A 20014-nucleotide genomic window follows, 5' to 3' on the forward strand; every position below is an offset into this window, starting at 1 on the left:
TGTGACATTGTGTCATTACTTGTCATTTTTGCTTATGTAGAAAAAACAAAAAACATGGTGATAAACCATAAATCCGGGGAACTTGTTCTAAAAAGCTAGTGTTATACTACTTTAGAGAATACAGTGTTCGTTATCTATGTTCATAGAGATAATATTAATTTTTTTGTTCATCTGTTTGAACATCAAGTATTCGTCATTCTCCCCCTTTATTTCCCTTTTAACTCCAATTCATGGTTTGCTTATTCCTGAGCTTCACTGGATGACATCATTGGTGCTGTGAGCACTTTATGAAACCATTTATCACAGCTGTAAGAACAGGCCCCATAACTCTAGGATGCTGTAGCCCCAAGCAGCTGCCCAAGCTGACAGAAGCAAATGTCAGACTCGAGATGGACGTCCCATTTATGTGTCAGGTCTAGGCCTAAAGCCTCTAACATTTGAAAGCTTAGCATTACCAATGTGATTGAAAATTCAAATGATGTTTAATAGAACCTTTAAATAAAGTGTCCAGTCTAGCTGTCTGTCTGAGTCATTCTTAGTAATCTCAAACTTGGATGTTTGCCCTCTATTTACAAATGTAATATAACATTGACCGATTTTTTCCAAGTAAACTTAAACTGCCATCGTGAGACTCAGATTTGGGATTATGAATGTCAGTGCTTCCTCAACACGTTTGTAAATGATCTTCCTATACTGCATCCCTGGCCAAGTAAGCTGCCTCTTCCTAACTTGTGTCCCCCATTCTCTTCGAAAACACTTGGATGTTTTTTAACAGTTTGTTTCCAGGATCACTTTTTGGGACATCATTTAAATATTTTGTATTTTTATAACAAATTGTAAAATCTTTTTTTTTCAAGTCTATTTTTATTTTTCAGAGAGAGCGCAAGTGGGGGAGGGGTAGAGAGGGAGACAGAATCCCAAACAGGTTCTGTGCTGTCATCGTAGAGCCCAGTGCAGGGCTTGAACTCATGAACCATGTGATGATGATCTGAGCTTGAGTCAAGAGTTGGATGGTTAGTCAACTGAGCCATGCAGGTGCCCCACAAATTGTAAAATCTTTAAGGAGATGGTGAGTTGGAAGAGCCCTCTCCAAAACTAGTTATTCAGACCTCTGATTCATCCTCTGTTCCCATTCCTGAACAGCTTCCCTGTGTCCTTGAGTTCAGTACCTAAACAATTTCAAAATGGCTAATAAAACATTTTTACCAAATGACTTAGCTTTTGTTTCTTTGGATTTTTAAAAAAGTTTAATATCTATTTTTTTCACTTTTATGTATACTGAAGTTTGAAAGTTACCATACATGTTTTGCATAGATCAACCATTCATGAAAGAGAAATTCCATAGAATTATCTGCATTTTTAAAATAAGGAATGAAAGTTGAAATCGTTTACATAATCTAACTGGCCTAAATGGTATATAGTTTGAGTACTTAGTGTCTGTGTAACCAGGCAAAATTCATATGGCTTAGGGGTGATGGGTTTCAGGCTCCCTTACTGTAGCACAGGAAGCAGAGGCCCATTAGATGCTCCCACATGGCTAACTTCTGTGTCTGTTGCCCCTGGTGGGCTGTAATTGCTTTTTGAGAATTTACTAGACCATTCATTTTTCATGCCTCTGCCTTTGCTATCTTAAACATGAAGGGAAAAGGCTGAGTTTTTGAGTTGAACTTTAGAAATAATACAGGTCAAGGTAGGAATTTGAGCTAAGTCTAATAACCTTCACCTTAATTACACCTGGTAAGACATTTGCATATTGATGTTCTGCACCTTGAGGGAAATGTCTGCCTTTTAGTGGTTAATGTAATGTAATATGTGTGTGTGTGTGTGTGAGAGAGAGAGAGAGAGAGAGAGAGAGAGAGAGAGAGAATTACACTTAGTATTTACATGCTGTTTCAGAGTTGGTGGCAATGTGGTGACTTTGGCCATAATATTTCTGGAAATCTTAATCCTGACGCTGCTTTTTGTTATAAGTCCATGGCATTTTAAGGAAGCTTTCCTTGGTTATTTTTACTACAGTTTGCTGTACTATGATTAGAACAAGAAGATCTGGGAAAGTTGAAGTTGACATGGCAGAGATTCAGCTAAGCGGAGAAAATATTTGGTGAAAAAAGAATCAAATATACAGGATACCCGAGAGTAAAGTCCAGCAGAAGCAAGAAAATAAAACAGGGTGCCTGTGTTATGTCTCCTCCACAGTTTATATTTTGGTTTTTATACCAGGAATGCCTTAGGTGTATATTTAAACAGGAGGAGAAAGTAACAGCTTCGTGATTTAACTTAATTTTCTTTTAAAAAATGAAATGACTATAACCTGTCTATGGCATTCCTGTGGAGTTTTTATACAAGTCTCTGAAGAAAATGGTCTTGTTAATTTTAATATTTCATTGCAGGCTAACAATCTCAGAAGAAGAGATTGGTGCTTGATGGAAGTGTATCCTGAGATATTTTTAAATGAAAGCCTTGTCAAATATTTTATTTTCCTTCTGTGTTTCAGTATTCAAATTGTCACCTAGTGGGATGACTGTAGTCTAGTTGATTTACCAACGCGGCTAAAATGAAGTTGCTTTTTACCTTATTTGCAGGATATTCATACATGTAGAATTAATTCTAAAGCAAAAATCTTACAGTAAGAGTTGTATGAATTGGGACAGCCGAAATTAAAAGATTAAGTTTTAGAATACCTTTATATTTCATTTTTCCAGTTAAAATTGCTTTTCTGGCTGGGTAATTTAGTCATACCTTCCAAATTGTAATAGGGTTTATACTTGGGTTTCAAAAAATATATAAAGAATGTGGTGTTCTCCACGTATGCATGTTCTCTCCGGTTGGGAGTACAGGGTGTTCTTTGCTTTTGTGATGCACTGTTTCCTGGAAGTCCTGGCTGCAATACTGTGTTAATTCACTTGGATGCCATACCAGTTATACAGACGGTACTTGGGCATAGCTGCTCTTGGGAAATGCTGACTGACCTTGAGCTGCTGAGTTTTGTTTCTGGGACGTGTTCAGGGTTGTCTGGCAGGTACATGGATAAAGCATCAAAGAAGAGGTGGGGACAGTTGCAGTATCAAGGTCTGAGCACAGGTTGGAGCAGAGGCTGTGCTTATCCATGGGGTTGTATAGAATAAGATCTGTACCCTCACTGGGTATAGGGGGAGCAACAATGGGTTGTCCCCTCACCCAGTTGGTGTTTCAGGGCCAGCTCTGCTGCATTTTGATCCAGACGCCTGGCCAGTCCTCACTTTTCTGCCTAATCTTTCTTTGTCCATTCTTGCAGCTTTCCTCATTACTTAGCAGTTAGTTTCTTCTCATTGAACTGTCGGAGTCATCTCAGCTCAGAGGTCACGTCCACTGGGAAGCCTTCTTGGATCCCGTGGACTGGCCTGGGTGCCTCTTCGCTGTGCCCTTGTCCCTTCCCTAGACTGTAATGGCCTGTGAGCTCCCCTGTTCCTCCCACTGGTCTTGAGGGCATCACGTGCTTCTCTCATTTTCAGTGCTAAATCTTTAGCGCCTGGGAGGGCTAAATAAATTCCTGCTCAGTGTGCTTCTCAGGCTGTCCACCTTATGCTTCCTGAAGTCCTTAGTGCTCCTGGTTCCCTGTGCTGTTGGAGCGTGTCATTTTTCTCCGTTGCTCACTGGTTGCCCATCACCATGTCACTTTCAGGGCCTGTCCCAAGTTAGTGTTTTTGTTTTGTTTTTACATGCCAGCCTTTCCTTGTCTGATAGTCGAATTGAACGAACTCTAGTTTACCATGTGTTTTAGTCACTCATTGCCACAATGATGCGGGATAAGTAACTCTCATAAATCAGCTTATTCAGTCAGGGTTTGTGCTTGGACTTGGGTTCTCTTGGGTGACTGTGGATTGGCTGGTCTAGGCTCGGGGATACTGGTGGCCCTGCCTGGAGCCGTGAGTTAGGCTTGGGTCTGCTGCATAAGTGTTCGTTTTGGGGTCCCAGGCTGAAATGGGCCAGGAAGCATTTCTAAGGGTGAGAGAATACTAACCCGCTCTCTGGAAGAGAAGATAAGCCCTGATTGGTAGCATTTGCCCATTTCTGTGGTGTATATACTCCCGTCATGGCTGATTTCAAGCACCCAGTATGACGTCACCAGGAAGAGCTGCCCAAAAAGCACACCATTATATGCTATTTCTCATCATACGGGTACAGCAGACAACCTCAAAAACACATGTAATAGTAATAAAGTAATTAGGAAGTTAGGGGGTTCAGTACTTTGGTTTTTAACATAATTTATTTTTAAGTTGATATAACTTAATTTTTATTAGAGGGTTTAACAACTGACCTATAAATTTGTGTGACAGAGAGTGTGAGCGTGCAAGCATGCGAGTGGGGGAGGGGCAAAGAGGAAGAGACAGAATCCCAAACAGGCTCCGCCTGTGAAAATTTAAGTTTCCCCGAGGTTAACACGAATACCTGATGTGCCAGAAAGATCAGAACTGGCACCTTGTCACTTCTCTACACATTCTGTTGGTCAAAGCAAGTCTTAGGGCAGAGCTCAAAGTCAGTGGAAGGGGCAGCACACTGTGTCTGGAGGGAGGATGTGCACAGTCACACGGGACAGGGGTGGTAGGTAGGGGGCAAGAGTTGGTGCCTGTGACTCAGTCCACCACACACATTGCCTCCTGGCCTTGTTACATGTGGCGATGATATCTGTGTTAACCTTCTCTTTGAAAAGTTTAAACCGTGCTTCTTATGGGAGAACCTGGGATATAAATTCTGTTAGCAGATTTGCTTAACATAATTTTAAGTGCCATACAGTCTAAGAGCTGTAACTCAGGAAAAATTTGGGATTATAAAATGAAATCTTAATTTTTTCTGTATGTTGTGAGGTTTGGTATTTCCTTGTAGATTGCTTCTTTATCATTCAGAATCTTCTATGCTTAGTTTTCTCTAAAGACGTTTGTCTGATATTAATGTTCACTCTTGATCTCCCTTTATATTTTGGCCCTGTGTGTCCCAAGTAGTACTTACACCTTTGTAATATATTTGCTAAAGTTTTTTTCTTTTGTTTTCTTTTTTTTTCTGATGGTTGATTGACTAATTTGGGATATGAATCATGATTTTCCACTGATGAGTTAATTACATAAATTTCAGATCACTGAAATTTATTAGATAATTATTAGATCATTGGATAAAAATAGATTACTTTTGTGTAAAACAAGGAACTTCTTAGAAGGAGTTTAAAAAAAACCCTCTTTGCTACTGTGCCAGGTAGAATTAAAAAAAATTTTTTTTAATATTTATTTTTGAGAGAGAGGGCGCACGCACGCGCAAAGTGGGGGAGGGGCAGAGATAGAAGGAGACACAGAATCTGAAGCAGGATCCTGGCTCTGAGCTGTCAGCACAGAGCCTGACAGGGGGGCTCAAATTCACGAGCCATGAGATCATGACCTGAGTCAAAGTCGGATGCATAACCAACTGAGGCACCCAGGTGCCCCTAGAATTTTTTTTTAAACCTTAAATAATATATCTGATGTGCATTTACATCACTGTGTTGTCTCTTGGTGTACAACCAATTATTCCCACATTAGCAACTTAAAATTTAAGCATTTATTATCTTATTATCTTACACTTTCTGGTAATCAGGAATTGGAGTGTGGCTTAGCTAGGTGCCAGGATTTTCGTAAGATTACAATTGAAGTGTCAGCCAGGCCTGTGATCTCACCAGAATCCTAAACTGGAAGGGGAGCCACTTTGTAGCTTATTCATGGACTTGGTGGCAGGATTCAGTACCTGGTGGTTGTTGGACTGAGGGCCTCACTTCCTCACTGGGTTTGGGCCAGAGACCTCTTTCCGTTCCTTGCTACATGGGACTTCTCCATTGGGGATGAAAGTCACAGTCTTTCTACCACATGATCTTGGAAGTGATAACCGTGATGTTTGCCACGTTGTCTTCATTAGGAGCCAGTCAGTAGGTCCAGCCCACGTTTAAGGGGATAAATTACACAAGGGGATGAATAGGAGGAGGTGGTGATTGTTGGTGGCTATTTTAGTGGTTTGCTTACAACAGCTATATTGTTGTATCTGGCACCCTGTAAAATTCGCACTTTGAAGATACAGAAGTAAGGGATTGGAGAGATTAAATTTTTTGTTTCAAGGCCAGGATGCCAGCATACGCTGCGACTGGTTCTTCAGCTTGGAATCTTTTCCCAAAAAACAATGAGGTCTAAGTGATGCTCGGATGCACACGGCATGAAGGACGTGTTCATTGTACCATATCACCTTGTATGGTGTCATTTATAAAATCAGTATTGCATAGATATGTGTCCTGATGAATGATGGAATACTAATCTTAGTACCACATTCTTAGCTCTTTCTGGTCTTGTTTTCTTTGTATGTATTTCCTTAGCTACAAAAATACGGTATAATATGAGAAACACATGTAAATAGTTTTCGAGTTTGGGGTGCCTGGGTGGCTCAGTTGGGTAAGCGTCCAACTCTTGATCACAGATCGAGCCCCGTATTTGGTTCCATGCTGACAGTGCGGAGCCTGCTTGGGATTCTGTCTCTTCGTCTTTGCCCCTCCCCGACTTGTGTGCTTGCACGCTCACACACTCTCTCTGTCTTTGAAAATAAATGGAAAAAAAACATAGCTTTCAAGCTTGAAAATCATCCGTCAGCTTAATTTCTATTGCTCCAAGCTTTTAAAAAATGGTTGCTCTCAGTTGCCTGAATCAGAACAATAAAGTAATAAAACTAATTTGTTGACAAAGCAGTTACAATTAGATTGTCTTTATTTCCAGAAACTCTGATAAAAATCCGTAAGTATCCATTTATCTATCTAAATATCCACGGTGCCTAAGAAACAGAATTCAGTCTTGAATGCGGCCTGAGAGATAATGACCTAGTTGTTTGGTTTTTTGACAGATAGTTGGTTCTTTGGTCCTAGTAGGTCTTAAGAGTCTACTTCCCTGAGTGTCTTTCTTTCTTTCTTTCTTTCTTTCTTTCTTTCTTTCTTTCTTTCTTTCTTTCTTTCTTTCTTTCTTTCTTTCTTTAAATGATGTGTTTACTTTTGGTGATTTGTTCATAAACTAGGACTGCTTTTCACTTTGTTTCGGTTCTTTGAAACAATTTCTTTAAGGCAAACTTTTATTTTAGGCAAGTATTACTATTGCTTGCTTCACTCTTTGGAATACCAGCTTTGTCTTGTCAGGGTGGATCCTGACGCTTTGAGAGGCCACGTGGCTCTGTTCTTTAGCACATCTTCTGGGAGTACTGTGTGTAGTACTCTATGGTTGTTCAAAGGGCAGAGCTGTGCTAGACCCATACTAGTGTCTGAGTTGCTCATTCTGAAGATCAACCTCATTGAACTGGTGTCAAGAGTTAACAGTCGGTATAAGGACTTAGAGTTGTCACTAACACTCCTCTTTGGGTCTCCTCTCCCAGGGATGTAGTATACAGTGATCTGAGGCCAAGAATACATGTTAATTCCTAACCCCACTAAAACCCAGTGATTTCTTCCTTTTGGCTGTTGTTCTCCTTCTCTGTGGTAGAGGTGGCAGTTGTGGGAACTTGGGCGTTTTCAGTATTTGTCACTTCTCTGTTCTCACTGTTACTGCCCTAGTGACCGACAAATCTTTGTTGGTTTCTTGTCTCTCGTCCTTGGCTTGATACGTGGTTGACTGTAACTAGTAGGCTTATTTTCTCCCGTTGCCAGCGTCATACTCCCCACCGAACCTGTACAGGTTTTCTTGACCATGACATCAAATATAACAACTTCTTCATTGCAGTCAGGGCCCTTCCTAACCTGGCATTTGATCCACTGTTTCCAGCTCCCTAGCCACTGTCCTGAGCAGCATGAGTCTGCGTGTCATTTCTTCACAGGCCAGGTTTATTCACATCTCCTTCCTTGGCTTGTGCTTCGCCAGCTTCCTCTCGCTGTGGCATGCCATCTGCTCTCTTTCCCGGCCCGGATTTAATCCATCCACCAAACACCAGCACGGGGGCTTCATCCATGTGACTTTGTCTGATGGCTGTGGTTGTTCATTCAGCTCTTCCAATCCTGATTCCTTTCCTATTGGGTGCTTATAATCTATAGCATGCCTTTTCTGTATTTTTCTCCTGATAGTGTGTCTTGTGCCTCGAATGAATTGTAAGTTTATGAAATTCTAACCTTCCCAAACAATATGGGTCCTAAATGGTAAGTTCCATAATGGAGGACCCTGTCTGTTGTTGCCCCCTCCCCACCCCCATAGGGCCTGACTGAAGCACATAAGCATCTCAGGTTCCGTTAAAGGATTCTGCACATGCATAGTGAATACTTTTTGTTTGGCGAGACACTGTACTAAATATTTGTCCTCCATTGATGAATGGATGAATGAAGTGTCTGTCCTCATGGGGCTTGCAGTCTGGTCAGGGAGGCAAGCATTAAATAAATAATGTGGTAAATGCTATGAAGGAAATGGTGTGCTGTGTAACGAAGAATAGGGGGACTTGGCATGGAACTGTCATGAGAGATTCTCTGGGAGATCATGTTTAATAAAGTACTGATGTTAAAGGTCTGTATAAAAAGTAGAAATACAGGATAATTCTCCACTAGGCATCCAGAAGGGAGAGTAGTATCCATCAAACATCATGGACCGTTAACTCTTTTTGAAAAGGCAACTTGAAGGGCGCCTGCGTGGCTCAGTCGGTGGGGCATCTGACTTTAGCTCAAGTCACGATGTCACAGTTTGTGGGCTCAAGCCCCGCATCGGGATCAGAGCTGCTGTCAGCTCGGAGCCTGGAGCCTGCTTTGGATTCTGTGTCTGCCTTTCATTCTGTCCCTCCCCAACTCATGCTGTGTTTCTCTCTCTCTCAAAAATGAATAAACATTGAAAAGATTTAAAAAAAAAAAATAAAAAGGCAACCTGAGGTGGTTTGATTCTAAAGGACTGTGCTTGCTACGGGGTAGGTAATCTCTCAAGGACTGTGTTTGCTACGGGGTGGGTAATCTCTCAGGAACTTTGTGAAGGGACTGAGGACCCAGTAATGGTGATGGGGTGGTCAGAGAGGAGACAGGAAGGGGGCTTGAGGACAAGCGCTGCAGAAGGTGCCTCCTGGCAACTGTTGACAGAGAGAAGAGATGAAGAGGAGAGAGAAAGGTTCAGGCGGCAAGGGAGATGGGAAAAAAATTAAAGGTTTAATTGTAGAATTACTCTTTCAGTACAAATTAAGTAGCAGAGGTAGAAATGGATAGAGGAAAGAATAACTTAATCATTGTATCCACATACCATTTTATTGGAACAAATACATTTTCATGTTGCTGGTAGGTGGGTTTATTCACATTTATTTATTTATTTATTTATTTATTTATGTATTTTTAAAGCTGAAAACCAGATTCAGCAGAGAGACGAGAGAATCACAAAATTAAGTGTGGACAGTCTGGATTGCTAGCATGTGCTTTCTCTTGATTTAAGATGTTTAGTGACTAAGCGAATACTTCATGATTTCCTTTCATTTAGTTTTTAGAGGAATTTCTAAACAAATCCTGGTCTGTCCACTTCGTTGCATTGATCTGATGGGTTTTGATGAAAATCTGTAGAACGAGTTGTAATGGTATATTTTTCAATAGCAATGATAACCGCTAGTATTTATTGAGTGCTTTACTAAATGCTAGGCCTTGAGCTAATTTGTTACTTGATTTAACCTTCACCACCAACAGTCACCCTGTGAGGCAGACAATGCTTTCAGTCCTTTGAGTCAGCTCAGACATATTGCAATATAATTGAAGTTTTGGAACGTTGTTGTTAAACAACTGAAGGCCTAAAACTGCCTTCAGTGTTAGGGTATTAATGATTTCGTTAGAAGATTGCCACGTTTTGAAAATACTTAGGGGCGCCTGGGTGGCTCAGTCAATCGAGTGTCTGACTCCGGTTCAGGTCATGATCTCACGGTTCATGAGTTTGAGGCCCACATCAGGCTGTCTGCCCTCAGTGCAGAGCCTGCTTTGGGATCCTCTGTCTCCCTCTCTCTCTGACCCTCCCCTGCTAGTGCTTGCCCTCGCTCTTTCAAAAATAAATAAACATTAAAAAATAATAAGTAAAAATAAAAATACCTCTTAAATTTAGAAGTCACGGAACTTTGAGAGAAAAATAGGCTTGATCATATTGTAGTTGCAGGGGCTGACGGGACCGGGAAGTCAACTGGATTTATTTAAGTTCTGTAGCTAGGTGGTGGCCAAGCTGGAACTAGAATCCAGGAATTTACTTCCCAGTCCAAGATAAGGTAAAGAGACCATTTTAGAAACCGGAAGTTGCTAAGAAGAGCAGTGAGCAGTAAACGTGGATATGAAGAGATGCTGTTTCTAGGAGAGAAATTGCCAAAAACTTGATGTGAGGCAACCTTTGGTCCCAAGTTTACTTTTCAGGAAAGCTGCCTTGGTTTGGCTGCAGCCTGCCCTTGCAGCAAATGCTCAAACTAGGGTGTTCTGAGAGAGAATACAAAGAAAGCATTCCCAGTAGTTTCTCGAATCTCAAGGACCTCGTCCCCCATGTCCCAGGTTGGGACACAGGGTGCATCACTTCCCGATTATTCCATACCTCCTCGTGTGTCATAATGCGGTGTGAAGCCCCTGTGGGATTCGCTCATTAACAAACAGGCCCAGCCAGCTGAAGTGTGGTATCCCTTTGCTGAGTCCTTTTTTTTTTTTTTTTTTAACTTAGGAAATATTTGTGGAAAATTTAAGCCCTTAGAAATTTATTGGCTTTGATAATCCACTAGTGGTGTATGAAAGTTGGGAATGCCATTTTGAAGGAGATGAGCCAAGAACCAGGTAATGATGCAAGTGGTGCCCATGGCTTTTCTGAGGCAAGAAAGGCAGTCTCGGTGAAGGCGGCCACTAATGGGCCAAACGCCTGGAGGTGAGATCTCGGGAGAAGGGGCCATCTGAGGGTAGGGGCCATCTCTGCTATGTACTTAATAATGGGCCCCTGCTCAGGGTTTGTCTTTCTTTTTTAAAAAAAAACCCTGAAATATGAATGCTGTCTGTACATTATCTTTCCTAAGCTTTGTCTTCTCTAGCATATTTGCCTCAGAAATGGCCTGTTTGCTTGCTGATGAGTTTGGGAATGTTGTTAAATCCCGCTTCATTATATTCCACATTTAACCCTTTTCCATTTATTCCGTAATTGAAATAGCTTCCTGGGTATGTTCACTCTGTTTAACAGTGGAAAATAAGCTTGTGCGTATCACCCATCAGTCACAGGGTTATCTGGTCTTTTGTAATTGGGGAAGAGGAAGCCCTGAGGAATATTGATGAGAAGACAATGTGGGTGGGAGTCTAGATTGGATTGAAGAAACTCTGATAACCTCGCTTGATGAGGTTCACTGGTTTTTTCCATGTAATGGAGAGGCCATTCTCAGATAGTCTGTTTTATTAGCTAAATGAATGCTTTTTGCATTGCAAGCGCATCTTCTTGCTTATGTGACTTGACTTCATGAAAAAAGAATACCTCTCACTTTTAAAGTACTCAAATGTGTGAGGCTCACATACATTTTATAAATTACTAAATGAAATGTTTTCCTTTTCTAGTGCCTTGGAAAGGAAAAATGCTTTTGTTCATACCTGTGAGATCTAATTCTTGGTTATATAATGCATGTAAGTTCAAATATTGGATATATTGGCTGCATTTTTCCCTGAGCAAAATTGAATTTTGAGAGCTCACCTGTCTTATTTTGCATGGTGGTATCCAATATCTGTTGATTTCATGTATGTATTTTTACAGTGGTAGAGTAAATATTATTCACTATCTTTCTAAGAAGGTATGTTAAGGTAAGACCCTTAAAAGAAAAATGTTTGTTCCAGAGGTTTTATTAAATTATTTCTACTTTATGGACCAGCTGCTGATCACCTGCATGATACTGAACTGTCTTCACCTTTTATTAATGACTGAATTTATTTGCTATTCATTATTGTTTGGTATTTAGATGTCCAGCCTGAATCGATAGGCTATCTAGTTTACTGGGTGACAAGCATAGATAAAAATTATTGTTGTCTTAACTGAAGACACTGTCTTACACCAAGAAGAATATCTTCAGTGTCTCTAATAGTTTAGCAGTCTGCAGACTGATCACAATCAGACAATGCCCCTACACCCCTTCCTATTCTAATTGTATCCTCATAAAATAAATATAATGCTACCCTCATATTGCCTGGAGAAGAAATTACAGATTCTGTATTAATGTGCTAATATTCTGTTTCTCTCCGATTCAGTAGCAATTTTTTTCTTGAGCATCTTATAACAAAGTGAGGTCGGTATTTGTAGTCTAATTCCCCGTATACATTTCCAGTTAATCGAATTTTGCTTTTGTAAATGTATGGTCCGGAATGAAAGATGCATGTGTAAGTACTATCAGCAAGGGAAGTTTAATTTCCATTCAGCTGGAGTTCGGCTTATTTCTATATGCTCTTTCTTCCTCCTTTGCTGCCTGTCATTTTCCTTGTTAACCATGAACATGATGGGGAATGTGCCGTGGTTACTGATGGGTATATGGGTTCTTTGGTCTATCCCAATGTGATAGAACATAGAAACAGTTAAAAAATGGAAACCACTCCCCGCAGAAGATGGCAAAACAGAAAATAAAAGAGGAAGGTAAAAAGTTGAGGGATACTTTGTTTAAAAAAATGTCCGTAGTTCTCTTGTTTGGGGGAGTAGGTTTGTGTTAAACCAGGCAAAGAATGATTGCATTCCTGTTCAGTGTCTGCCTGTGGACATTTATCTACTGGGGACTAGAAAGCTTTGGATTATCACTTTGCATTTTCAGTGCATGGTGCTGCTGCCCTTGCTGCCCCTTGAGAACCAGCTCATCACATATGAAGAGAAGTATTTAAAAAAAAATTTTTTTTTTAGTGTTTATTTTTGAGGGAGAGACAGAGTATAAGTGGGGGAAGGGTAGAGAGAGAGAGGGAGACACAGAATATGAAGCAGGTTCCAGGCTGTGAGCTGTCAGTACAGAGCCTGACATAGGGCTCGAACCCACAGACCATGGGATCATGACCTGAGTCGAAGCTGGACGCTCAGCTGACCGAGCCACCTAGGCGCCCCTGAAGAGAACTAGTACTTGGAATATCAATAGTGTATAGGTAGAGCCGGGGAATAGGAATAGATGAATATAAGCTACGTTATTCCACTTTTAAAATTTTCATTATGAAAATACATAGGTTAAATGGTTGGTCTTTAGTCACAATTGTGAACATACCCTTGATGGTCCAGCTAACCATTGCAGGTGGGCCTGTCTAGACCAAAACAAAATGTAGTTTCGTTCTGGAGAAAACAAGGGCTCACAAAGACTGGGCTGCTTCCAACAAGATTTTATGTAAGTTTAACTGTTAATTGTAGAACGGTTATGGAGGTTTTTTTTTTTTTCTCTTTTTAAATCAATATCAAATTAAAGCTAAGCAAGTGGAATTGTCAAGGCAACAGCATATAGTCCTTCAAGAAAACGCTGTACTGGAAGAGAACTAGTAACTGATATTTTTAAACTGTACTTGGAGAAAAGTGGTCTTTTGTTTAAAAAAAAAAAAAAGGCATTATGAACCTGCAGGGTATGGTGGGAAAAAGCCTGGTCTTTGAGTCCAGACACTGTGTCTCTTCCGGGTCCATCATTCCCTCATATTTGCATACCCCTTAGTTACCAGACAGCGTGTCCCGGCTCAGAATGGCAGTAACAAGTAGGAAATTGTACCGCGACAGCTGCATGCAAGGTAGGTAGGTGGGAAAGCTATTCCTGTCTGGTAGCTGGGGAGTAGCCAGGAGGGGACTTGAACTCAAGTCCTCCCATTTCGAATCTGTTACCTGTGATAAACCACATTGCCATGTAGTATCCATCTCATCTGGATGTTGTAGCCTAATCAGACCACGTACATGCAAGCTAATGCTAACAGGCATTTTGAATGGCCCTGACATCCAGGATTAAAAGATGTCTAGGCCAAATGGTGAGCAAAACAAGTCTTTATTTTCCCATGCAGATTATATTTAAAGTCAACTGAGCTTTATATATGTCCTATAGGTTCTAACTTAAATGTTGATTGATTTTCCTATGATATTGGTTATAGTGAATGCCTTTATGTAGTCATTGAGTCATGTAGTCATTCAGAAAACTGTGATCAATTATATTTCCATGTTTTTCATAGACTCGAGGGATGCAAAGAGGAAGAAAGCATAGTCTTCATGAGTAGTTTATAGCCCGTAAGAAATACCAAACAGATGATTCTAAGGCTGTATAGGTTATGCTGTAGTAAAGGTGGAAATAAAGTCCCTTGGGATAATCTTCAGAGAGAAGGTATTGGTTCTGGGTCTTACAGGGTCAGCAGGAGTTGTTTGGGTGGGAACTGATGGAAGCATGGCCTTGGCATATGGCACCGTGCTTGTGAAGTCAGAGACGTGGTTTATCATTGTGCATTGCTCAGGGTTTGGGAATCACGGTGCAATTTGATGTGTGTGAACAGTAGCCTCTTGCTTCTCCCAAACCAAAAGTCTGTTGGATGGTAAAAGCCAAGCCTCAACTCCTTTCCTGCCTTACGGTGATGAGGACTTATTTAAAGAACATGTAAAAAAAATTGCTTTTTAATGTTTGTTTTTGAGAGAGAGACAGAGAGACAGAGAGAGTGCGCAAGCAAGGGAAGGGTAGAGAGAGGGGGAGATGCAGAGTCCAAAGCAGGCTCCAGGCTCTGAGCTGTCAGCACAGAGCCCGATGTGGGTCTCGAGCCCACGAACCGTGAGATCATGACCTGAGCCAAAGTCGGAGGCTTAATTGAGTGATCCACCCAGGCACACCTAAAGAATATTTTTGAGTGTTTAATGAAACATCACTATGTTGTGTGCAGCACAAATGGAAATTTGTGATAAATGTAGTAAGGCTGGCCTGACTTGCTGATTGTGGTGTAGGAAATACTGTCTTCATGTCACAGGCCAATGGTTTTTGCAAGCTTTGGGAAGGATCTTAATTTTTGAAATTCATTTGTTTTTGGATGGCAGCAAATAGGTTGGAAATACTTTTTGTAAGTAACTGTTTTGTTTATTACCAGGATAGAAGTGATACTGTTAAATTTTTTCATTCAGACTCATACTTACCTGGCAGGGGAGATACCATGATCAGGAAGGTGGTTTTCCCAGGGTGAGGCTTATCCATTGCACTCGGGATGTGCTGACTCCTGCGATTTCCCCAAATGTGGGAAACTCGACTGCATAATTTGTGGTAGTGGGGGACTGCGTTAGCGCTTTCCCCTTTAAAAAAAAAAAAATTTTTTTTCATTCAGACTCCTGAGTAGTCGTGCTTGGATTTCCCAACCCCAGCATGAATTTTTTGAGTTAATTGAGTGAAAGAATATATGTTCTAAACAGTTTAATTTCTCGGGGTCCCTGGGTAGTTGAGTTGGTTAAGCATCCGACTTTGGCTCAGGTCATGATCTCACCTTTCTTGAGTTCAAGCCCCACATCGGGCTCTGTGCTGACAGCTCGCAGTCTGAAGCCTGCTTGGGATTCTGTGTCTCCCTCTCTCTGTCCTTTCCCTGCTGGCCTTCTGTTTCTCTCCCTCTCCCTCTCCCTTTCTCTCCAAAATGAATAAACATTTAAAAAAAAAAAAAACAAAAAGAAAAAAAAACAGTTTAATTTCTCTCAGCACCAGACAAGTAGTATCTCAGTACTGTTGCCTGGCTAAAATGTGTAAAATGAGATATTGGTATTAGTTTGTTTTTATTTTCTGTTTTTTCCTTTTTTTTTTTCTTCAACGTTTTTATTTTTATTTTTGGGACAGAGAGAGACAGAGCATGAACAGGGGAGGGGCAGAGAGAGAGGGAGACACAGAATAGGAAACAGGCTCCAGGCTCTGAGCCATCAGCCCAGAGCCTGACGTGGGGCTCGAACTCATGGACCGCGAGATCGTGACCTGGCTGAAGTCAGACGCTTAACCGACTGCGCCACCCAGGCGCCCCTGTTTTTATTTCCTAAGTATACCAAGTTATTAAGCTTAAAAAAAGCCCTCCTAAAGGATACTATTTTTTTTTAATGTTTAATTTTTAGAGAGTGCTAGTGGGGGAGGGCCAGAGAGAGAGAGGGAGACAGTGCAGGGCTCGAAGTCACAAGCCTCAAGAACATGACCAGAGCCAAAGTCTGATGCTTAACCGAATGAGCCACCCAGGTGCCCCAAGGAAAGCCCTACAAAAAGCCCTTATTTCTTAGGATCCTTTAGTCCCTACTAATAACTGTATCAATTAGGATTCAGCTTAGTGTTAAGAGATACAACCTGGAGGGGCACCTGGGTGGCTCAGTCAGTTAACATCTAAGCATCCACCTTCAACTCAGGTCATGATCTTTTGGTTGGTGAGTTCGAGCTCTGCTTTGGGCACTGTGCTGACAGCTCAGAGCCTGGAGCCTGCTTTCGGTTCTGGGTCTCTTTCTCTGCCCCTTCCCTGCTCGTGCTGTCTCTCTCAAAAAATAAATAAATGTTAAAGAAAAATTAAAAAAACATTGAGATACAACCTGGAATCAGTGGCTGTAACCTAGAAGCTCTGTTTTTCTCCCCGACGGATAAAGCTAGGTAGGCAGTGTATACTTAATACAGTGACTCTGTACAGGGTCAGTATATACTTAATACAGGGACTCTGGTGTTCCCTCAGGGATCCATACCTTTGTCAGCTTATTGTCCCCATCCTAGGTGTGTGCATGTGCCCTCATGGACCTAGGATGCTTGCTCTTGCTTCAGGATGCCTCTGCATTCCCAGCAAGACAAAGGATATGGGTAACACACATTCCTGCTGTCTGTCTGACTAGAACCTACCGAACCACTTGATTGTTCCTGTCACTTGACAGAAATGTTATATGGCCTTTCCTTGTTGCAAAGGAGTCCAGAGAGTGTAGATTTCTTTTTTCTTTAGTGGTGCCTATTGCTGTTCTGAGATAAATCTGGACTTGGCTAGTGAGAAAGAAAAATGACTATCTGGTTGGCAACTGTAATGTATTACCCTACCCAATCTAAGGATCTTCAAGTATGCTTATTCAGAGCCTGGATCTTGTATTCAGAGCTTAGAGATGGAATTAATATTCCTTCCAGCAAGAGGTTGGACCGAAAAAGAAAATGCAAATAAAGCTAAAGTAGACACCTGTATTTGCCTTTAATAAATTGGGAAATCAAACAGGCTACACAAAGAATTTCTTAGTATTTTTAACTGAAGGGTGTGTTCTCAAATATTTAGCAAAATGGAATTCCAAGAGCCAGTGTCAATTTTAGGTTTACCTAGTTTTTATTTGGAAAGCAACAGCAGCAAATAATAATACTCTCTTTTATAAGCTTGCTTCCCCCTGCCCGCCGCCCCCCCCCCCCCCCCAAAAATACACTGAATGGTAACTGAGTCAAAAGGGAGCCCTCAGTTTAGGTGATAGTTTTCATTGGTGGTGATAATCACAGTAGGTCTGTTTGCCCTATACTGTGCATGCTATTCAGGGTACTATTTGACCCTTCAGGCTTTTTTCTTTTCTTCTTCTTGTTTTAAACACTTAAAATGTATCAGGCACTTTTTTTAGGCTCTAGGGATACAGCAGCGAAGAAAATAGACAAAATTCTCTGCCCTCAGAATTTGTAATTTAGAGTGTTATGTAAGCTCTTCATAATCTAACAATTGTTTATTTTATTTTAATTTTTTAAAATGTTTTATTTATTTTTGAGAGAGAGAGAGAGAGAGGAGGGGAAGAGCAGAGAGAGAGTGAGACACAGAATCCAAAGCAGGCTCCAGGCTCTGAGCTGTCAGCACAGAACCCGAAGCGGGGCTTGAACCGACGAACTGTGAGATCATGACCCAAGCCAAAGTCGGATGCTCAACCGACTCAGGCGACCCGAAAAGTATTTTTTTCTTCTGACATATTATTCTCTTTCCCTTCTTAGGTCCCTTTACAAGCATATACATTCCTGTATATGTATGTGTAGACATATGATTCCATACACACGCAGACACATACACACACAGATATCTATATCCTCACAGGTTGCTCATATATACCTATTTCAAGTAAAAATGAGATTTTGAAGGAGATTTGAAGCTAAATTCAACAAAATAAACACTCAAGCCCTTCTATTTCTAGAGTATTTGAAATACTCAACTGACTGAACCAACCAGGCGCCCCTGTTTTATTTTAGCGAGAGTATGAGCAGGGTAGAGGGGCAGTAGGAGAGAGACAGAGAGAGACGACAGAGAGAATGTGCCAGAGAGAATTCCAAGCAGGCCCCATGTCTAGCACTGAACACAATGCAGGGCTTGATCCCATGCCCTTGGGATTATGACCTGAGCTGAAATCAAGAATGGGATGTTCAAACAACTGAGGCACCAAGGTGCCCCTGTTTTGTTTTTATCCCCCCCCCCCCCTTTCTAAACACTCTTGGGACTTTTATTGACTTTTATTGCCCTTTCATTTTGCTTTTCTTTCTTTTTTCATGTTTGTTTATTTTTGAGAGAGAGAGACAGAGCACAAGTGGGAGAGGGACACGAAAGAGGGAGACACAGAATCCGAAGCAGGCTGCAGGCTCTGAACGGTCAGCAGAGAGCCCAGCACAGGGCTCGAACCCATGAACTGTGAGATCATGACCTGAGCCGAAGTCAGATGCTTAACTGACTGAGCCACTCAGGCGCCCCTCATTTTGTTTTTCTAACTTGAAACTTCTATTGGCTGTATGTTGAGACATAGTGGTTAATTAATTGAGCCCTAGTCTTCAATTTCAGAAAGGGAAAACACAGGCAGTCAAAAGTTGTGAGCAGAAAGACATCTTTAGAGTCTGTCAAATCATTTCATTTTAAGCTCTTCATTTCACAGCTGTGTCATGTAAGGTACCTTAATTACAGAATCCTTTTCTTTTCCTAATTAAATATTGTAATACAGTCAAGGATCTTAATTCTTTAGGCATTTCATAATGTGTTCAAGAGCACTTAATATTTTGAACTTAGGGCACATAAAAAGTTGATTTTAAAATTAAAGGGACAGTGGTATTATATAAGAGCTGTAGCCAAGTAATGAGCTGGGCATGCTGGGTGCCTTTATTGCTCCGATCTGTTGAGAGAGAATGAAAAGAAGAAATTGGGAAAAAATCTAGGAGACTGTCGATCGTTAGCTCTAGAGTGTGCTTTTTAAAAGGAAGTATTGGATCTCTTAAGGATACTTAGTGATAGCTTCTTTAATAATTGTGATCTTTCATTGCTGATCTATTATGTGCCTGTACTTGGGTTGTATGCTGCTTTGGGTGCTATGGATTTTCTTTTTTTGTAAATTAAGTGATCAGTCCTAACTAAGATGTGCCTCGTTTGGAATGGTCTTCATCTCTTCGTGGAATTTGGCAGGTGCAGATCAGTCCATTAACTTGGTTCTTCGTGATACCTTCCTTCAAACACCTGAGTACTTACCACCTGCCAGGCTTGGATTTCTCAGCAGTAAACAAAATAAATGTAATTCCTGCTTTCATGAAGCTTGAAATCTAGAAATGGAAGACAGTTTAGTAAAATAAACACATCATAATGCCAAATGGTGATAACTGCTATGGAGAAAAATAAAGTTGCAGATGAGAAGTGACAGAGGGAGCAACTATTCTTATTTTTTGGTCACTGCTGTGAAGTCTCCATTAGCAGGTGATATTTAAATAAATACCCAAAGGGAGTGAGGGAGTGAGTCACATGGCTGTCAGGGGGATAGGATATTTAAGATGAAGGGAACAGAAAATGCAAAAATTCTGAAATGAGAGCATGTGTGACTTTCGATTTGTTCAAGGAACAGCAAGGAGGCCACCATGGCTACCATGTAGTGAGCATGTGACAAGGAGGTAGAAGATGAACTCAGACAGATAATGTCCAATCATTTAGGGACTTAGGTCCCATTTTAAGAACTTTGCTTTGTATACTGGTTGAGAAGAAAGGCTGATGGGAGGTTTTGAACAAAGGAATGGCTGATACTTTTTAAGCCTTATGGCCAAGATCATGCTCGCTACTGTGGTCATAGATTGTTGGAAGCAAGGTAGAAGCAGGAAGAGAGCAGGTGGGAAG

General features: G+C 41.1%; 1 protein-coding gene and 1 non-coding gene across 10 annotated transcripts in view; both read left to right on the forward strand.

Moving 5' to 3' along the window:
• The window catches only part of MAST4 (microtubule associated serine/threonine kinase family member 4), a 565494-nt gene that overhangs the window by 42971 nt on the left and 502509 nt on the right, over positions 1 to 20014 (forward strand). The window lies entirely within an intron of this gene.
• On the forward strand, positions 15061 to 15224 carry LOC111557029. Its single transcript, XR_002736776.2, has one exon. It is a non-coding gene; the product is annotated as a U1 spliceosomal RNA (small nuclear RNA).

Source organism: Felis catus, chromosome A1, assembly GCF_018350175.1.
Source record: "Felis catus isolate Fca126 chromosome A1, F.catus_Fca126_mat1.0, whole genome shotgun sequence".
Taxonomy (NCBI): Eukaryota; Metazoa; Chordata; class Mammalia; order Carnivora; family Felidae; genus Felis; species Felis catus.